The sequence below is a fragment of the Oncorhynchus mykiss genome, chromosome 1 (genome assembly GCF_057628025.1).
Source record: "Oncorhynchus mykiss isolate SJ-2025 chromosome 1, ASM5762802v1, whole genome shotgun sequence".
Taxonomy (NCBI): domain Eukaryota; kingdom Metazoa; phylum Chordata; class Actinopteri; order Salmoniformes; family Salmonidae; genus Oncorhynchus; species Oncorhynchus mykiss.
In genome coordinates this window covers 54,844,742-54,860,223 of record NC_143022.1, presented here as the reverse complement: position 1 = coordinate 54,860,223, position 15,482 = coordinate 54,844,742, and positions in this window count along the sequence as shown.

Sequence of the window (15,482 nt, the reverse complement as noted above, 5' to 3'; positions counted from 1 at the left end):
CTCAGTTTCCCTGTCCTACCCACCGGCCCGCCTTGCATGGTGGAATGAAGACCGTTACCCAACCAACCGCCCAGCCCCGGCGATGCCTGGAAAAGCCAAAGAACCAAAGAGCCAGAGACTTTTCTCAAAAGACTCCTGTGCTGTGATGTGCAGGTGGCACTGGCATGCCCTTTGGCTCTGTCCGTTTCCCTTTCTCTCTCCATCCTTTCTCCATCCTGGATGTCTGGACACTGAGCTCATTGGCCTGGCACAGCAGCCCTTCACCGGAGCAGCAGCCCTGGGTTCAAATAGTATTTGAAATACTTTCAAATACTTTATCGATGCTTGATTGAGCTTTCCCGGCACAATGGAACCAATAGAATAGCGTCAAAACTGTAAACCTCGTCCATCTGGCACTGCAGGCAGGCAACAGCAAACATTCAAATATTTCACCTAGTACTTGAAACCAGGTCTGCCGGGCCGGCAGCCTGTCTACCAGAGCAGGCCGCTCGTCGTTCTGGAGTCTGGAGCCTCACTGTACTGTTAACTTTACCTAATAAATCAACCAGCAGAAACCTTCAACAGCACTAACAGTCACATAGGGCCAGATCGAGGGACATGCCAACACCTCAATGCTTTAGCATTTCACTGTAATTTCTGTCCGAGCTTGATCCTCAATTGTTTTATCAAGCCATGAAGAGTGGATCTACAATAGCTGACAATAAGAGACTTGTCTTGTATGAATGGGGACCTTTGCCTATGTATAGATGGAGAGGAAAGAAAATCTTTGTAGGGAGTTGAAAGTCCGTGTTGCCCAGCAACAGCCCCAAAACATCACTGCTCTAGAGGAGATCTGCATGGAGGAATGGGCCAAAATACCAGCAACAGTGTGTGAAAACCTTGTGAAGACAGAAAACGTTTGACCTCTGTCATTGCCAACAAAGGGTATATAACAAAGTATTGAGATAAACTTTTGTTATTGACCAAATACTATTTTCCACCATAATTTGCAAATAAATTCATTAAAAATCCTACAATGTGATTTTCTGGATTTTTTTTCTAATTTTGTCTGTCATAGTTGAAGTGTACCTATGATGAAAATTACAGGCCTCTCTCATCTTTTTAAGTGGGAGAACTTGCACAATTGGTGGCTGACTAAATACTTTTTTGCCCCACTGTATATAGATGAATATATAAATAAATACAAAGACAAATCGTCCGATATTGGTGTTCTGGTAATGGAAAGTTGAACTACAGAGAGAAACAGTTGCTTTTGACTACAGCAAGACTACTGCTTTTTAAGCAAAACAACAAATTGTAATTCAGCATATTGTGAAAGAAAGAGAATTGACAGTTTTTTTCGCTGGGTTTACACTCAAGGCCATCAATGGTCTTGCCAGTTTTGTCACACACTTTAAATGTACTTAGTGCAATGTACTTTGACAATGTACTTAATACAAATGTAGGCCCTACTAAGACAATGCTCGCTTACTCAAAGGTATTCCTCAGAACAGCTCCAGTCTAGCCATTAGCTTTCATTCAGTTCAGAGCTGTCTCAAGCTCAAGCAATGTGTAAAAGCAGGCAAACACACGCTCTGGTAAAACAGCCTAGCACTTTGCCTCGCTATTATTTTATTGATGTAATCCTGAAAACTGAAACCTTGCGTTCCATCTCTATACTGTTTGGACATGCCCCTCTTTAGTTTAGCGCTGACCTCTTCGTACCATAGAAGAAGTGTATGTCAGTGTTGGTGTCAGTTATAATGGGATTGGGTGGAGATAGGCCTACGACAGGAATTGACAGGTGTTGTTGTCATGTTTACTTGTTTTTTTCTCAGTCCAATGACCCTCCTCATGATAGCTTAAGTGTTGGGAGTCCGTGGTAGTCATATTATTGCATGGTTTGCATGGTTTCTTGTAGTAGTGTGTATGGTTGCCAATCTGCCAGAGGCCTATCGATGATCTGAAGCCTCACAGCGAGCGAGGTTCATCCGTGCCAGCGGTTAGGGGACAGATGTGCCAAAGTCTACTGGGTTTGGCACCGTCCTCACCCCCTGGCTTCCAACACCCACGTATCCAGCTGAGGTACAATAATTTGACACCTCTTCAGGAGCAGGATCCTTTAGCATGACAACCATGGCTTTGTTTTATATCCCGGCCTGCATTTTGAACGCAAGAAAAAAAATGACAGTCAGCAACATCCCAACTGTTTTTTATCCACTTTTGGAATGTAATTGCAAGTTCACTTCGCTCCCCCACCCTCCATCTCTCTCCATCTCTTTTATCCCTCCCTTTTCCTATGTGGGATTTAAGGTACACTTTGTGGTAACCTTGCTAAGTTATCCGCTTTTTTTTCTACGCTCTCCTCTGCTGAATAAAGGGTTTGTTTCTCTATGTCTTGCTGGTTAAGAATTCAACGACAGCTCGCTACTTCTGGCATTAAGCAGTCCTGGTGCTGCTGGTGCCAGTGGTGAGTTAACTGACACCACTGCACTTAGACTAATGTCAGTGAGTGAAGAGAACACACCAGCCATCACCCATGAGGTAGTGTACGTAGGTAGGCTACCTACTCACCTTGGATTGGAACAAGCTCCCAGGCCAAACTCAATTTTAAATATCCCATCAGAGCTGAGAAACTATGCTTAGGAGAGGAGCTGCACCAGAGGGCAACTGTCTGCAGTATAAACATGTGTTTACAGGTGAATGCTGCGAGAAAAAACATCTACACCATCACCAGTCCACCACCGTGTGCAAATCAAATCACCACTCAAGCAGCAGAGTGCAGAGTCCCACAACGTCTCACCTCACCCCCTCTAGTCTTAAACCCGCCCGTCTCAATAGAAAACTAAGCAGAACACTTTTTAAGAATGAAGGGTTTTTGTTTTTCAGTTTGTTGCTAAATATAGTCTCCGGCAGTCCAGGCTGCCCAGTGGGAGATGACTAAGCAAGCAGGTACCAGAGCCATGTTCAACAAAGATGAGCCCCAGTTCCTGCCCAGTGCCCGACGGGTGGTGACTGCTGGTGGTCTTCCCTTTTTGGGTCCGTCCCAGATGGCACCCCATTCCCTGTGTAGTTCAGAGAACATAGGGAAACCCATATGGCTCAGGTCAAGAGTAGTGGGGTGAGGGGTGACTAACAAGCAACCCTAGTTGCTAGGGGGATGGGAAGGGGGGAAAACATGGTTTCTGAGAATGGGGGTGGGGACATGTTGGCTGCGTGGGGTTGGGGGAATGGGATGGAAGGTTGAGGGTGAAGGCCCACTTCTTTTTTGTTTTCTTCTCCTGTATATATTTAATTCATTATTACTTCAACTTTAAAATATGATACAATGGTCAATACTTTTTTAGTTATGTACCTTTAGTAATGTTTATTTTTATTACATTATATACTTTGTAGTTATGTACCTTTTGTAATGTTTATTTGTATTTCATGTTTTCTTCTTACGAGCGGCAGCTCACAGGTACAGTGAAATAATTAATTGAATATATAAACTCAGCAAAAAAAGAAACGTCCTCTTCCTGTCAACTGCAAACTTAACATGTGTAATTTGTATGAACATAACCAGACATCAACATCTGAGACATAAAATGAACAAGTTCCACAGACATGTGACTAACAGAAATTGAATAATGTGTCCCTGAACAAAGGGGGGTCAAAATAAAAAGTAACAATCAGTATCTGGTGTGGCCACCAGCTGCATTAAGTACTGCAGTGCATCTCCTCCTCATGGACTGCACCAGATTTGCCAGTTCTTGCTGTGAGATACTACCTCACTCTTCCACCAAGGCACCTGCAAGTTCCCTGACATTTTTGGGGGGAATGGCCCTCGCCCTCACCCTCCGATCCAACAGGTCCCAGACGTGCTCAATGGGATTGAGATCTGGGCTCTTTGCTGGCCATGGCAGAACACTGACATACCTGTCTTGCAGGAAATCACGCACAGAACGAGCAGTATGGCTGGTGACATTGTCATGCTGGAGGGTGATGTCAGGATGAGCCTGCAGGAAGGGTACCACATGAGGGAGGAGGATGTCTTCCCTGTTTTATTTATTTATTTATTTTACCTTTATTTAACCAGGTAGGCAAGTTGAGAACAAGTTCTCATTTACAATTGCGACCTGGCCAAGATAAAGCAAAGCAGTTCGACAGATACAACGACACAGAGTTACACGTGGAGTAAAACAAACATACAGTCAATAATACAGTATAAACAAGTCTATATACAATGTGAGCAAATGAGGTGAGAAGGGAGGTAAAGGCAAAAAAGACCATGGTGGCAAGGTAAATACAATATAGCAAGTAAAACACTGGAATGGTAGTTTTGCAATGGAAGAATGTGCAAAGTAGAAATAAAAATAATGGGGTGCAAAGGAGCAAAATAAATAAATAAATTAAATACAGTTGGGAAAGAGGTAGTTGTTTGGGCTAAATTATAGGTGAGCTATGTACAGGTGCAGTAATCTGTGAGCTGCTCTGACAGTTGGTGCTTAAAGCTAGTGAGGGAGATAAGTGTTTCCAGTTTCAGAGATTTTTGTAGTTCGTTCCAGTCATTGGCAGCAGAGAACTGGAAAGAGAGGCGGCCAAAGAAAGAATTGGTTTTGGGGGTGACTAGAGAGATATACCTGCTGGAGCGTGTGCTACAGGTGGGAGATGCTATGGTGACCAGCGAGCTGAGATAAGGGGGGACTTTACCTAGCAGGGTCTTGTAGATGACATGGAGCCAGTGGGTTTGGCAACGAGTATGAAGCGAGGGCCAGCCAACGAGAGCGTACAGGTCGCAATGGTGGGTAGTATATGGGGCTTTGGTGACAAAACGGATTGCACTGTGATAGACTGCATCCAATTTGTTGAGTAGGGTATTGGAGGCTATTTTGTAAATGACATCGCCAAAGTCAAGGATTGGTAGGATGGTCAGTTTTACAAGGGTATGTTTGGCAGCATGAGTGAAGGATGCTTTGTTGCGAAATAGGAAGCCAATTCTAGATTTAACTTTGGATTGGAGATGTTTGATATGGGTCTGGAAGGAGAGTTTACAGTCTAACCAGACACCTAAGTATTTGTAGTTGTCCACGTATTCTAAGTCAGAGCCGTCCAGAGTAGTGATGTTGGACAGGCGGGTAGGTGCAGGTAGCGATCGATTGAAGAGCATGCATTTAGTTTTACTTGTATTTAAGAGCAATTGGAGGCCACGGAAGGAGAGTTGTATGGCATTGAAGCTTGCCTGGAGGGTTGTTAATACAGTGTCCAAAGAAGGGCCGGAAGTATACAGAATGGTGTCGTCTGCGTAGAGGTGGATCAGAGACTCACCAGCAGCAAGAGCGACCTCATTGATGTATACAGAGAAGAGAGTCGGTCCAAGAATTGAACCCTGTGGCACCCCCATAGAGACTGCCAGAGGTCCGGACAACAGACCCTCCGATTTGACACACTGAACTCTATCAGAGAAGTAGTTGGTGAACCAGGCGAGGCAATCATTTGAGAAACCAAGGCTGTTGAGTCTGCCGATGAGGATGTGGTGATTGACAGAGTCGAAAGCCTTGGCCAGATCAATGAATACGGCTGCACAGTAATGTTTCTTATTGATGGCGGTTAAGATATCGTTTAGGACCTTGAGCGTGGCTGAGGTGCACCCATGACCAGCTCTGAAACCAGATTGCATAGCAGAGAAGGTATGGTGAGATTCGAAATGGTCGGTAATCTGTTTGTTGACTTGGCTTTCGAAGACCTTAGAAAGGCATGGTAGGATAGATATAGGTCTGTAGCAGTTTGGGTCAAGAGTGTCCCCCCATTTGAAGAGGGGGATGACCGCAGCTGCTTTCCAATCTTTGGGAATCTCAGACGACACGAAAGAGAGGTTGAACAGGCTAGTAATAGGGGTGTCTTCCCTGTAACGCACAGCGTTGAGAAGGCCTGCAATGACAACAAGCTCAGTCCAATGGTGCTGTGGCACACCGCCCCAGACCATGACGGATCCTCCACTTCCAAATCAATCTCGCTCCAGAGTACAGGCCTCAGTGTAACGCTCATTCCTTCAACGATAAACGCGAATCCGATCATCACCCCTGGTGAGACAAAACCGCGACACGTCAGTGAAGAGCACTTTTTGCCAGTCCTGTCTGGTCCAACGACGGTGGGTTTGTGCCCATAGGCGACGTTGTTGCCGGTGATGTCTGGTGAGGACCTGCCTTACAACAGGCTTACAAGCCCTCAGCCCAGCCTCTCTCAGCCTATTGCGGACAGTCTGAGCACTGATGACGGGATTGTGTGTTCCTGTTGGTACTCGGGCAGTTGGTTTTGCCATCCTGTACCTGTCCCGCAGGTGTGATGTTCAGATGTACCGATCTTGTGCAGGTGATGTTACACGTGGTCTGCCACTGCGAGGACGATCAGCTGTCCGTCCTGTCTCCCTGTAGTGCTGTCTTAGGAGTCTCACAGTACGGACATTGCAATTTATTGCCCTGGCCACATCTGCAGTCCTCAAGCCTCCTTGCAGCATGCCTAAGGCAAGTTCACACAGATGAGCAGGGACCCTGGGCATCTTTCTTTTGGTGTTTTTCAGAGTCAGTAGAAAGGCCTCTTTCGTGTCATAAGTTTTCATAACTGCGTCCTTAAGTCTGTAAGCTGTTAGTGTCTTAACGACCGTTCCACAGATGTTCATTAATTGTATATGGTTCATTGAACAAGCATGGGAAACAGTGTTTAAACCCTTTACAATGAAGATCTGTGAAGTTATTTGGATTTTAATTAATTATCTTTGAAAAACAGGTTCCTGAAAAAGGGAAGTTTCTTTTTTTGCTGAGTTTATGAACGGAATATTAATTTATATGAATTTAAATATTGTACCCCCCCAACAAAAAAATACACATCCAGTCATAAAAATATAAATAAATTGTGTACTGCTTAGGTTGCGTTTACACAGGCAGATATTTTTTCCCACTAAATTGGTCTTTTGACCAATCACATCAAATCTGTTTCACAGCTGACCTGTGAAAAATATCAGAAATAGGCTGCCTGTGTAAACGCAGCCGGAGGGATAGGGTGCTATTTGTGATGTACATCTTTCTCTTATGCACCGACTGTTAAGTATATATACACTGCAATCTTGCAGTCGTAGGTTGGTGTGGCAGCGAGCGAAAGGACTCACTGTGCAGTTAGGACAGTTAGTTACACACAGCTTTGATGTGTTGTCTTTCCATCTCCTCCAAAGTCCAGACTTCCACCCCTCAGTCTCTCCCCGGCCCCATTACCTGTCACTAAGGCCTGGGGTCGAGGTACAAGCAGCATGCAATGACAGACCTTGATGTTGGGTCTGATCCCGGGACCCTGCTGGGCTGAGAAATCCTGGTGGGAGCAGTGTTGGACCTTGGCTCTTCTACTTACTCTACCGCCCAAACTGCAGGCTTAGATATCCAATTCAAGGAAAGTTGGCTAATTGTGATAATGGTTGCCGTTTTACAGGTTCCTAACCATCTGTGCTATTTTGTGTGTCTATCATCCTTTCTATTGGTCAACATGCAATCACTAGAAAATAAACTGCATGGTCTCCGCTGGAGACTATCCTACCAACGGGACATTAAAAACTGTAATATCTTATGTTTCACCGAGTCGTGGCTTGGCGATGACATGGATAATATTCAGTTGGCTGGATTTTGTGTGCATCGGCAGGACAGAACAGATACATCTGTTAAGACGAAGTGTGGGGTTGTGTGTCTATTTGTCAATAACAGCTGGTCTGCAATGTCTAATATTAAGGAGGTCTCAAGGTATTGCTCGCCTGAGGTAGAGTACCTCATGATAAACTGAAGACCACACTATCTACCAAGAGAGTTTTCATCTATATTTTTCATAGCCGTCTATTTACCACCACAAATGGATGCTGGCACTAAGAGGGGTGGTTAAACCGTTGGGCCAATAACCGAAAGGTTGCTAGATTGAATCCCCGAGCTGACAAGGTAAAGATCTGTCGTTCTGCCCCAGAACAAGGCAGTTAACCCACTGTTCCTAGGCCGTCATTGGAAATAAGAATGTGTTCTTAACTGACTTGCCTAGTTAAATAAAGGTTACATTAAAAACTTTTTTTTAAGTATTCGGAAAGTATTCAGACCCCCTGACTTTTTCCACATTGAGTTACGTTACAGCCTTATTCTAAATTGTATTACATAATTTTTTCCCCCTCATCAATCTACACACTGTAGGTTTTACTGCTAACCTACAAAGCATTACATGGGCTTGCTCCTACCTATCTCTATGATTTGGTCCTGCCGTACATACCTCCACGTATGCTACGGTCACAAGACGCCGGCCTCCTTTTTGTCGCTAGAATTTCTAAGCAAACAGCTGGAGGCAGGGCTTTCTCTTATAGAGCTTAATTTTTATGGAATGGTCTGCCTATCCATGTGAGAGACGCAGACTCAGTCTCGACCTTTACGTCTACACTGAAGACTCATCTCTTCAGTAGGTCCCATGATTGAATGTAGTCTGGCTCAGGGGTGCGAAGGTGAATGGAAAGGCCAGAGAATCGTGTTTCTCGTGGTCTGAGCGTCCTGTAGGTGTCTTTGGCCAACTCCAAGCGGGCTGTCATGTGCCTTTTACTGAGGAGGGGCTTCTGTCTGGACACTCTACCATAAAGGTCTGATTGGTGGAGTGCTGCAGAGATGATTGTCCTTCTGAAAGGTTATCCCATCTCCACAGAGGAACTCTGGAGCTCTGTCAGAGTGACCATCGGGTTCTTGGTCACCTCCCTGAACAAGGCCCTTCTCCCTCTATTTCTGGACGGGTGGCCAGCTCTAGATAGACTCTTGGTGGTTCAAAACTTCTTCCATTTTAGAATGATGGAGGCCACTGTGTTCCTTGGGGGACCTTGAATGCTGCAGACATTTTTTGGTACCCTTCGCCAGATTTGTACCTCGACACAATTCTGTCTCGGGGCTCTACGGACAATTCCTTTGACCTCATGTCTTGGTTTTTGATCTGACATGCACTTTCAACTGTGGGACCTTATATCGACAGGTGTGTGCCTTTCCAAATCATGTCCAATCAATTGAATTTACCACAGGTGGACTCCAATCAAGTTGTAGAAACATCTCAAGGATGATCGATGTAAACGGTTTGCACCTGAGCTCAATTTCGAATCTCATAGCAAAGGGTCTGAATACTTATGTAAATAACTGTTTTCACTTTGTAATAATGGGGTATTGTGTGTAGATTGATGAGGAATGTTTTGATTGAATCCATTTTACAATAAGGATGTAACGTAAAAAAAAAAATGAAAAGGGGGAAGGGGTCTGAATACTTTCCAAATGCACTGTACATGTCACGTTCAAAGTATGATATCTCAAAGCAAAACCAGAGTTGCCAGATCTTCTGATACCATCATTGGTCCACAACATGCTGTAACTTGTGCATCAAAGATTTGTATTTCTAACAGTAAAATAGAACTAGCACTTAATCCAGAATTGAAGGTACGGCATATTTTTTCCAGGGTACCCTGTAGCCTACATTAAACATGAAAGGCTAACATGTTATTCAAAAGCCTTTATGTCAAAGTAAACAAGTCAAACAAACAAGAAGACAGGCCTAATTGACAAAATGTTTGAACCCAGGAATGCTATAAAGACCATGGTATGAGTCTGCCAAAGAAAACACTTGGGTACGTGAGTGGCAAATCAGAAGCACTTGCAAGGGAGAGGAATCAAATAGCGATCAATTGATTGAACAAAGCAGCTACTATAACTGAGACAGGATTTCTGAGTGGCATGCCCCTTAAATAGTCATTGGTTACATGGCTAGTCTTCGATCCAATGGAAGACAGCTTCAAGATATGTACAGCTAACTGCCAAAATAAAGTTAACACCAACAAGTGATTTAATGGGGCGCTGGGCCACCACGAGGTGCCAGATTAGCTTCAATGCGCCTTGGAATAGATTCTACAAGTATCTGGAATTCTTCCACGAGAAATTCCATAATTTGGTGTTTTGATGGTGGTGGAAAATGCTGTCTCAGGCGCTGCTCCAGAATCTCCCATAAGTGTTCAACTGGTGGCTGTGACACACACACACACACACACACACACACACACACACACACACACACACACACACACACACACACACACACACACAAGGCATTTTTATACATAATCCTAAGCAATTAAAAATTCTTGGTGACAGGGGGCAGTATTTTCACGTCCGGATGAAATGCATGCCCAAATTCAACTGCCTGCTACTCATCCCCAGAAGATAAGATATGCATATCATTAGTAGATTTGGATAGAAAACACTCTGAAGTTTCTAAAACTGTTTGAATCATGTCTGTGAGTATAATATAACTTATTTAGCAGGCGAAACCCTTAGGACAAACCATTCAGATAAAAAGAAATTGAGGTCACTCTCTTTTCAATGGGTTTTCATTGGGAATCCAGATTTCTAAGGGACCTTCTTGCAGTTCCTACCGCTTCCACTGGATGTCACCAGTCGTTAGAAATTGGTTGAGGTTTTTCCTTTGTGTAATGAAGAAGTAGCCCTGTTCAGAACAAGGGTCACTTCAAGTGTACTGTTAGATAGGTGCGTGACCAGAAAGCTAGCTACAGTTTGTTTTCCTCCTGTGTTGAACACAGATCATCCCTTCTTCAATTTTATAGATTATTTACGTAAAAAAAATACCTAAAGTTGTATTACAAAAGTAGTTTGAAATGTTTTGGCAAAGTTTACAGGTAACTTTTGAGATATTTTGTAGTCACGTTGCGCAAGTTGGAACCGGTGTTTTTCTGGATCAAACGCGCCAAATAAATTGACATTTTGGATATATATCGACGGAATTAATCGAACAAAAGGACCATTTGTGATGTTTATGGGACATATTGGAGGGCCAACAAAATAAGCTTGTCAAAGGTAAGGCATGAATTATATTTTTATTTCTGCGTTTTGTGTCGCGCCTGCAGGGTTGAAATATGCTTTTCTCTCTTTGTTTACGGAGGTGCTCTCCTCAGATAATAGCATCGTTTGCTTTCGCCTAAAAGCCTTTTTGACACGTTGGCTGGATTCACAACAAGTGTAGCTTTAATTTGGTATCTTACATGTGTGATTTCATGAAAGTTAGATTTTTATAGTAATTTATTTGAATTTGGCGCTCTGCATTTTCTCTGGCTTTTGGCCAGGTGAGACGCTAGCGTCCCACATATCCCAGAGAGGTTATCTCAGGATGGAACCACACCTGTGTGGAAGCACATGCTTTCAATATACTTTGTATCCCTCATCGTTTCCTTTATTTGGCAGTTACATGTATATGCTTTGTTTTAAACCTCTTAGATGTAAGGTCCCTGCGTAGTTCTGGTATCCAGTTTCGACCAACATTTTCAGGTACAAATTGATCTGTGGACACCGTAGACCGAAATGGATTGCAATTGAGTGATAGCCCTGATTCGCATAGACACAGTAGTATTTCTGAGCCTGTAAGATGTGAAGTCTGAAACCACTTGAGCTGGGATGTCCCTCCTACTATTTCATTCGCTCTTCTGACTGTCCATCAACTCCTGGCTGAACAGTACATCGCAATCGCTACACCGTTGCGCAGCGGGGAGAGGGGTTTCATCCCAGTAGTTTCATCATTAGTAGTTATTGTTGATTGCCCTCATGATAAATTCTTACTTTTGGGGATTACGTAGATGACATTTTCAATGACATTTATACTGAACAAAAATATAAACACAACATGCAACAATGTCTAAGATTTTACTAGATTACAGTTCATATAAAGAAATCTGTCAATTTAATACATTCATTAGGCCCTACTCTATGGATTTCACATGACTGGGAAAACAGATCTGCATCTGTTGGTCACAGATTCTTTTTTTTAAAAAGGGTAGGGGTGTGGATCAGAAAACCAGTCAGTATCTGGTGTGACCACAATTTGCCTCATGCAGCGCAACACATCTCCTTTGCATAGAGTTGATCAGGTTGTTAACTAAGAAGAGAGAAGCTTTTCAAATTCTTTTTTTTCTTCTCATTATTCCATGAGGCAAAGTTGCTGCTCCTTGTTTCACCTATGGATAATAAGAAAACAATCCGCTGAGAGTTCTGTGTGTCATTGCAATGCTCCCTGTTACACATGGAGTAGGGAGATCATAATTGGGTCTGTAAGTAAGTCTCAGTGGCTGGGCTACCTGTAAAGGACCTCAGGGTGGCGAGTAGCAGGGCTGTAGCTTTCTGAGCTTCTTAGTGGTACAGGAAGAAGGATTTACGGTAACTCTCAGACAAGCGTTAACAGCTTGGACTCCTGGCAAAGCGGCCATATTGCCCCTGGCCGGGCATCAAACCCACTAGTCCTGAGGTCCAAGAGTACCTATACACAAAACCCCTCGCACTGGCCTGGGATGTGTGGATGATAAATCGCCCAATGTTTAGTGGCATGCAGAACAAATAATATTGGCCTTTGTATGAATTCACAGTGAGAATGCTGTATGCATACTTACTGGGTGGTTTGATCTGATTGACCTCTTTTTTTGTAATTGACATAGTGTGCATCCCAAGTACCCCCTATTCCCCATTTTACCCAGAGGGCTCTGGTCAAAAGTATGACTGAAGTAAAAGATCCCAGAAATTTTCCAGATGCACAAAAAGCTTATTTCTAAAAAATAAATTATGTATAAATGTGTTTACATCCCTGTTAGGGAGCATTTCTCCTTTACCAAGGTAATCCATCCACCTGACAGGTGTGGCATATCAAGAAGCTGATTAAACAGCATGATCATTACACAGGTGCACCTTCTGCTGGGGACAATAAAAGGGCACTCTAAAATGTGCAGTTTTGTCACACGACACAATGCCACAGATGTTTCAAGTTTTGAGGGAGTGTGCAATTGGCATGCTGACTGCAGGAATGTCCACCAGAGCTGTGGTCAGAGAATTTAATATTAATTTCTCTATCATAAGCCACCTCCAATGTCATTTTAAAGAATTTGGCAGTACGTCCAAACGGCCTCACAACCGCAGACCACATGAATGGCGTTGTGTGGGCAAGCGGTATGCTGATGTAAACATTGTGAACAGAGTGCCCCAACTTCAGACATGCAGCAATGTTTTTTTTGGACAGCAGTGGCTTCTTCCATGGTGTCCTCCCATGAACACCATTCTTGTTTAGTGTTTTACGTATCGTAGACTCGTCAACAGAGATGTTAGCATGTAACAAAGATTTCCGTAAGTCTTTAGCTGACACTCTAGAATTCTTCTTAACCTCATTGAGCATTCTGTGCTGTGCTCTTGCAGTCATCTTTGCAGGACAGCCAGTCCTAGGGAGATAGCAACAGTGCTGAAACTTTCTCCATTTATATACAATTTGTCTTAACGTGGACTGATGAACATCAAGGCTTTTAGAGATACTTTTGTAACCCTTTCCAGCTTTATGCAAGTCAAACATTCTTAATCTTAGGTCTTCTGAAATCTTTTGTTTGAGGCATGGTTCACATCAGGCAATGCTTCTTGTGAATAGCAAACTCAAATTGAGTGAGTTTTTTTTAAGGCAGGGCAGGTCTAACCAACATCTACAATATTTTCTCATTGATTGGACTCCAGGTTAGCTGATTCCTGAGTGCAATTAGCTTTTGGAGAAGTCCTTAGCCTAGGGGTTCACATACTTTTTCAAACATACACTGAGAATGTATAAATTATGTATTCAATATAGACAAGAAAAATACAATAATTTGTGTGTTATTAGTTTAAGAACACTGTTTATGTCTATTGTTGAGAAACAGACAAGTCCTCAACTGGCAGCTTTATTAAATAGTTCCCGCAAAACAGCAGCCTCAACATCAACAGTGAAGAGGCGACTCCAGGATGCTGGCCTTCTAGGCAGTTCCTCTGTCTAGTGTATGTGTTATTTTGTCCATCTTAATCTTTTCTTTTTCTTGGCCAGTCTGAGATATGGCTTTTTCTTTGCAACTCTGCCTAGGCCAGCATCCCAGAGTTGCCTCTTCGCTGTTGACGTTGAGACTGGTGTTTTGCAAGTACTATTTAATGAAGCTGCCTGTGAGGCGTCTGTTTCTCAAACTGAACACTTGAATGTACTTGTCCTCTTGCTCAGTTGTGCACCGGTCCTCCCACTCCTCTTTCTCTGGTTAGAGCCAGATTGCGTAGTTCTGTGACGGAAGTAGTACACAGCGTTGTACGAGATATTCAGTTTCTTGGCAATTTCTCACATGGAATAGCCTTCATTTCTCAGAACAAGAATAGACTGACAAGTTTCAGAAGAAAGTCATTTGTTTCTGGCCATTTTGAGGCTGTAATTGAACCCACAAATACTGATGCTCCAGATACTCAACTAGTCAAAAGAAGGCCAGTTTTATTGCTTCTTTAATCAGAACAACAATTTTCAGCTGTGCTAACATAATTGCTAAATCATTTTCTAATGATCAATAAGCCTTTTAAAATGATAAACTTCAATTAGCTAACACAATGTGCCATTGGAACACAGGAGTGATGGTTGCTGATAATGGGCCTCTGTACGCCTATGTAGATATTCCATTTTAAAAAATCAGCCGTTTTCAGCTACAATAGTTATTTACAACATTAACAATGTCTACACTGTATTTCGGATCAATTTTACATTATTTTAATGGACAAAAAATGAGCTATTCTTTCAAAAACAAGGATATTTCTAAGTGACCCCAAACTTAAAACGCTAGTGTATATATACATATTATTTTTTTTTCAAAAAATGTGGGGCTCAAAATGACGCGTCGCCACTGGCTGTATGTAATAATGTAAGAAATAAATACTAAAAAACAAAATACTGCAGAGTTTCCTAAGAGCTTGAAGCACCGCAGCCCTATCCGTTGGCGCCATTTTACATTTTCGGTGAACTGTCGTGTCAATTTAAAACATGCACAATAACTGTAAGCAAAGGTGTCAGTTAGAGATGAAATGGAAGAGCTTGCAGGGATTTGTAGTCTTGCATGATGTCTACTTTGATGCTAATTATTATTTTTGAATGTGAGAGTAAATATTGCCGAATATGTCTATAAAAGTCACCTTGTCTGAGACAGATTTACGTTTACACAAAAAACACAGCCCTTATTTTAAGTGTTTCTAAAATTCCCTATGGAAAAATTGAATGGTGGAAAAATTATTGGAACCATTCCCTGTTTGACTGCTAGGTTTTATGGGTATTACGACACCTCCGCTGTGGGGCTCTATACCCCGAAACTAGAATAGTCCCGGTAAGCAAAAAACGCTGAAAATATGTCTAAAATACATATTTTCCTGACATTTAAATCAGGTTCATTTTCAGATCGGAATTAAAGTTGAAAAGACGCAATTAAAAGATGTCTAAGTTTGGACCAAATCACTGCCTGTCCATACCGGACCAAATCTGAACAAAGCATAGACGTCTATGATTGGTTCAGATTTGTTCCGGACTGAACTAAAAATTCAACATCCATCGTCTGGGAAATCAAGGCCTGTGGACCGCACCAAAAATAGGCGCCTGGTCCGGACAGGACCAAAAAAACC